This window comes from Halyomorpha halys, unplaced genomic scaffold, assembly GCF_000696795.3.
Source record: "Halyomorpha halys isolate HHAL.00 unplaced genomic scaffold, Hhal_1.1 Scaffold19.1, whole genome shotgun sequence".
NCBI classification, from domain to species: domain Eukaryota; kingdom Metazoa; phylum Arthropoda; class Insecta; order Hemiptera; family Pentatomidae; genus Halyomorpha; species Halyomorpha halys.
Window position 1 is genome coordinate 1,369,580 of NW_027115129.1, and position 7,252 is coordinate 1,376,831.

The following is a 7,252-nucleotide window of genomic DNA, read 5'->3' on the forward strand; positions in this document are numbered from 1 at the left end:
TAGACTTGTAGATTTAGAGTATCTAGATGGAGATGAACTTTTCAATATTGAAAAATATAAGGTAATCTGGTGCGATTGCCAATTATCTCACTAAGTTCAAATACTGAACTGGTAAGAAACTTTTGGAAGTTTGAATTCTGAATACTTAACATATTATTTCTGAATATTTAAAAAAAATTAAATCTGTGCTGTTACAATGAAGGGTAAGGAAGTACTGTTATTAGACCAAATGTTGTGCAAGGAATTGGTCAGAATCACGCTTGACTGCCAGATTTTTACCCAATTAAGGGTATCCATTATAGAAGGCTGGAAGGACCCTAAAGTGCTCCTGAACCTACTGTTGATTCAGGGCTACAGTGAAGCAAAAAATGATTGTCTACCACAGCTGAATATGAACCAGGCTCCCTGGAGATAGTAGCACAGTCCCTTACCACATAGCTACCAACTCCTACATTTCTGAATGTAATTTAAATATTAAATAAAGAAGCCACTAAGCAGTGAGGCATAATGAGTTTTTCATTCCATTCATTCTCATGTGACTGTTGCAGAAGATCATAAAATGCACTTATTTAGATTTTGACTTAGTTCATTAGTAAAATAATCTACTGCAAACAAACAATTTTTCATTTGCCTCACAGCCATTAATCCTGAAATAATGAGTTTTTCTGATAAAACCATGTATAGTACCTTTAAAATGAGTTTGCCTTTAGGAGAAGGGAGTTCGCACACCCCCTTCTCTTCTCCTCCTCACCATAAACAACCCCTCCTACCTCAAAGTCTACACGTTTTTACTGACAAATGTTCTCGTTTATTTTTATTATTAAAATTTTTCTTTAGTTTTAAAATTTTCATTGGCAGTCCAGTCGACTGAGTGGAGAGAAGAAAGAAGAATGGGGAGGGGGAAGGCTTTTAAATTTGCTATTCCTGTTTGATGCTTCACATACGAATCTGTACAATTAAATCGACAAGTCAAATTACAAACTATTTCAATTTTATTCCACTGGTTAATGAAAAGATATATTTGAAGCTTAGTTGAAAATTGATCCTTAACATTTTTTTTTACTTTTTAATATCTTTGTAAGTACCACATAAGAGTTTTGATTAAACTTTTGTTTATTCCATCTAAAATATAACATGCGTTACATGTATATTTATGTATTTATAATTGATCGTATGTGAATTTGAAGGAGATGGTCAGGGCAACGTTCTAAACAATATAAAAACTGGTCGACAACTATTTATTTATTACCAATGTTTTGACCAAAAATGTATATCTTTATCAAGGGTAAAAATAAAAATAAATAAATAAAGTAGAATTAACTTGAGAGTAATAGAGTGATAAAAAAAAAAAATGTATTTGTGGAGGTACACAAACAATAAAAAAATTATATAAAATAATAAGGAGGGTAAAGATAAATACAAAAATTATTAATTAACATAATAAAGAGTAGTGAACTGATACATCAGAATATATATTACTGAACAGATCTATTAATTTAATTAACTAAGGAGAATTAATAACTGATAGAGTAATTAATCATAAATTAATAATATTGAGGCAATAATGAATGTTACTACAAAGAATGATAGGTAGAAATTTAAATTGTGAAAATTTACTTGTCATACTTACTAATTATTCACCTATCTTCATTTAAAACTAAAAACGGTTAAGTTTTTAGTGCTTCCCACACTCATTCACCATTGTTTACAAAGCTTAACTGTCATTTCAAATCTTAACCGTTAGTACCTTTTTCACATCTCACATCAAGTATTATTGTTTTTCTTATTACTCCCTTATATTACTGTAGCGACACTACCTAGGAGCGAGTGGAAGAACTATCACTTTGTCATGGCTTCCTACCAGTTTAATGTTCTAATTTATAAGTCATATAAATATTATCATAATTGTAAATATATTATTTCAATAAATAAATGTAAAAAAAAGAATATGCTGATTCACAGTAAGGTAATTTCTTATAGACTGTGCCTCTCACTAGCCTATGCATTCTTAAGAGGCTGATTACCCTACAGTTACCTGTTAATTGGAACTTCTTATAACATAGTAAATAGACATATTTAGATTAGTATATTCTTCCTCTATTTATAAATATATCTGATGTGTTCTTATTTCATCCTAATTCCAACTTGTCACCTCATCTATTCTAAACCTTTCATTCCTTTTGTAAGGACCTCCTAGGACTTAGCTAGTTCCTATAGGATTTACAATTCCCTTTGCTACTGTAGGCTGGTTTCCTGGAGAGTGAAGATTTCTTTGTGCAAGGATCTATGGCTAGTTTGTGTTGGACTTGTAACCCCTTTCACGACTGCTAGGCTTGTTCCCTACAGTGTGAATTTTTCATCCTACAAGGATTTATACCAACTACTAACCTGCATGAACACGCCTCGAAACCTTCTGTAAACAGTACCTCACATCTTTAATTGGAGTCAGAACCATCTAATCAAGCACAACGACCTTCACATTACTATTTATATTTCCTGATTGTTTTCTAGTCATTTTATTCACCCTTAACTTTACTGTTCTTTTGACATAGCAAAATATTATTTTCTTAATTCATTCCTATTTATCTACATTTTATTAATCCACTAGCTTCCTTTAACATTATATTTTTACTTAATATTAATTTACTTGTAATGCTTACTGTTTATTCACTTATATTTAGTTTCCTTTCTTGTTTACCCCCACTTTGACTATGGCCGCCTGGTATATGGTGGACTCTTGGGTAATCTCGAATCTAAACTTAAACATCTCATGAATTGTGCAGTACGATTTATTTTTGGGATCACCAGAGATACGCACATAACCCAGTATTACACAGAGCTGAAGTGGCTCTATCCATCCTTCCGATGCCAGTATTTCCTAGCTTCCTTTTTATTCCAAGCAATTAGTACTCAACACCCCTCCTATAGCCTAGAAAGCCTGCAATTCAAATTATCTGTCCAATCCCATACTACCAGGTCCTGTTTATCTGACAACTACCTCCACCTCACTGAACTGCTGCGTTTGATAAATCGTTTTTTACCCGAGCTGCATATCTCTGGAACTCCATTCCCTCTAGTATATGTCATGTACCAACCCTTTCCTCGTTTAAATCCCTTATATTTCACTACCTTTTGCTTCACCAAGCTAACCCATTATACTATAGTAGCACAGATATTTTGTAATTAACTTTTTGTTTTGTTTTTACTTAGTCAGTTAGTTTTTTAATTAATATATTTTTTCTCTCTGTATATAAGTTATAATTAAGTGTGGCTACATTGTTTTATAGCCAATAAATGTTATTATAAAATTAAAGTTGCCTTTGTAATTATTCTAAAGGGACCTAGTCCCAGAATAATATATTTTTTTCCACTTCATTATATTCATTTAAATTTCCACCTATTATTCTTTATGATAACGTTCACTATTGTCTTAATATTATTAATTTTCTATTTAATTGTTTATTACAGTCAGTTATTATTTATCCTTAGTTAATTAAATTAATTGATGTTTTCAATAATATATATTTTGATGTATCAGTTCACAAATCTTCATTATGTTAATTAATAATTTTTATATTTATCTTTATCTTCCTTATCTTTGTCCTATCTTCTTTTGTTAAAGTTTTTGATAGTTTGTATACCTGTACCTTTACATCTATATTATATCACTCTTCTATTCTAACATTAACTTTACTTTCTTTGTATATTTTTATTTTATAGCTGATGAAGACTAACATTGTGGGTCTATATGTCTGCAATAAATAAATAGTTTTGAGTTATTTTTTAATCTCCTTCAAATAAATACATATGTTGGTGTACCTTATCTCCTAGGACACTGATATCATGGAATTCTAGATAAAATATTCGATACTGTACTACAATATTTCTAACTAATATGATAGTTTCCAAAAAAAAAAGTTTTAAATAAGGTTAAGGTTGAAAAAATAGTTAATATACTTAATGAAATAATTTATTTCATTTTAGTGACTGTACACATACATTCTCCATATATCAAGAGGCTTGTGGGCAGTTTTTTTAAAATTAGTTGAGACAGGACAAAGTCGATGTTATATCAATATTTAAAAATATTTAGACTTTATTTATTATTTATGAAAGAAGTAAGATATCAGTTGGAATCCATAAAATTTTAGTTTTTGTTCTATCCTAAAAAAACAAAACAAAAAAAAAAAACAGTTTTATATGACAAGATATTTCAGATATTCTGTTTGCCTTGCACCATTTCTATTACAAGTTTATGCATTGATTCTGAGTATAAATTCATATTTGAAATAGTGTTATTATAATTATGAACATGCATTATGCCAGGGAGTCTAGAACATGTCAAATGATTAAATAAATTACCCTTCTATTTATTCACAATAGAAGAAAGTAATTAAACCATAACATTTTGGAATTTTATAAAATAATATTGTCTATAATTCTATTTATTAAAGATGTTTAACTTATTTTTTAGCCTAATCTCTTTAAAGTTGTTCTTTAACTTGTTAACTGCCAATTACAGGAAAAGTATTAACTTGCATTATTGTTTAGGACAAAAAATTTGCTACTTGAAAAATTACTTAAAAAAAAAAACAAAAACCTTAAAATGGTTGAATATGTATAAAGAAAACAAAAAAAAACAGTGTAAAGTAAATGCTGGAATGTGCTATATATATACAGTTATTTTTTTGTAATATTTTTAAAAAGTGACAATTATTTGTGCCACCCAATTTGGGAACCACTGGCCTTGGACGCCAAGTACAAATTATCTTGTTGTTAGTATAATATCACATACTAAGAATTATGGTATTGGCAGTCAAAGTGCTAAAAAATAAGTGAAACGGTAGCGATAATAATATAACAACAATAATGAACAAAAAACTAATACAATATACAATAAAAGTGGCAATAATTTAGGAAAATTATTGGAACATTTTCTATTCATATACTAGAATAAACTATCTAGAAAAATAAACTTTAAAAACGTGCGTAATGAAAAAATACATTAAATTCGTAAACAGAATTAATTTAACAAATTTAAAAAAAATACTAATATTCTCACAGCCCGCATTTGAATTCATTTCGCACACATAATCTATTCACATAGTTTAAAAATATCATTTATTAATAGAACTCTAACATTATTATATTTCTCCCTTGGCTAGATGTAATAAATATATTTTTTTAGAACATTAATACTTATATCTATTGCTATTTTTAGTTATATATTTTAATGATGTAGATAGTTTTGGAAAAAAAAAAAACTATATGTATACATAACAAAAGTAGTAAAACTATTTACTATATAATAAATATAAAAATATATATTTAAATAATAAATACAATGGTATACAATTGTAACGTGTTGTATCATAAAACTTGTCAGTTTTTGGGATTATTTTAATTAAATTAGAATGAATAAAAATTAAATCGTATGAAACCATAAATCATCACTAATGACCACTTTGTAATTTATACAAAGAAGATGGTCTGAATGCGGCCCAAAAGAAAATCAAACTAACTATAGTGCTAAGTTTTGTCCCAGTTCACAGGGAATCATCAGGGCTAAAAACAAGATACAAAAACTAAAAATATTGTAAACAGTATAAGAGTATAAAATAACATGAAATATATAGTAAACTATCGAATGTGAAAAAAATATATATAAATGAGCAAACTAAATTAAAGAAAATAGAAATTTTAGATATACAAAGATAATTACAAATAAAAAAGGAATAAAATAATAAATATTATACAAAGCATGAACTGGTGGAGTAATAACAAACAGAATAACTGGTATAAGAAGAATAAAAACAAAATAAATACAGTAGAACTGAAATAGGGAAATTTAAGGAAATTAGGCAAGAGCAAATATATCAATATACAAAATGAAGGTTAAGAAAAAGGAAAAAAAAGAAAGAACAAATCAAAAAAACTAACTTTACATCTAGGATGTAATCCGGAGAGTGAGGGAATGCAAAGGAATTGGGAGAATCACCATTACAAAAAAAAAAGACATTTTAATATATAAAAGCAAAATATAATAAATAAATATTATAATAATTAGAAATACAAATGGACATTAAATGATAAATTATACTAGGTTTGTTTCAATGACCACTTCTGATTTTATCCAAAAACTGACATTTTATGGACTGACTGGACAAAATCTGACAATATTTCAATTATGTACATTGGAAATTGTTATTAACAAAAAAACACATGGACTGAATTCGAGGCACAAGGTCGTAAAATATGGTATCTAACATTTTTTGTGAATTGAATTTTCTCGCTCTACCGAAATTTGTAAAGCTGCTTTCATGAGTAGTCGAATGATTATTTTTGAGATTTTTTTTTAAAAATAATAATGTTAGTAATAAGTTATGGTAAGTGAATGATGAAGAAAGATTAAATATTGTGATTATCTAACATTTTCTTAGTTACCATGGTTTACAACCAAATTCCTCATTTATGGCGTTCAAAGAAAACACAATAAAAATAAGACATTTATCACATATTAAACAGTTTAATGACATGAAATTGGGATATATATACAGTTCATAAATTTCTTAGGGTATATAACAATTTGTATTAATATGTAGGGCATATTTTCATTTCGTTTTTTCATTCAATTGGAAAACAGATTAAATTAATAATGTGGCTTTGTAACGATAGATCAATATTGATAGAGCCATTGAATGTTAAAGTGGTGTGAGTCAAAACTGCGGTTTTAGAATATTTTAAACTTTAAGGGAAGTTCTCAAATATCAATATAGATTTCTCAAAATAAATGGACTTAACTACTAATCTTTCAGTAGATTTTTAAGAAATTTTGCTTTTTAAAAAGCTATATCTCGAGAACTATTGGACGTAAATAGCTCTTTTAGGGCTAATATTTCAGAAAATTTACTCTTCTTTAAATAATGTTCTCTTAGATTTTCTAGTGCTGTTGGTAGTTTTTAAGATATAGAGCTCCAAATGAAAAATAAATGTTTTTTTAAGGTTTTGAAACAACTGCCATTTTTTAATCCCCCAACCTATACTTGGCAGACTCATCAATTTTGACTAGTAATTATACATAGTTTTTATTGAAGTAATCAAAAATTGGGGTGAGATAACTGCCTTTTTTTTTTCCCGGCTCTTGTACTAATAATTCAGTGTTCTTTTACAGTTTTTCTTTTATATATTATAATATATTTATATTATATTTTCCTTTAAATCTATGTATTAGTTTTGTTTTTGGTAAAATGTA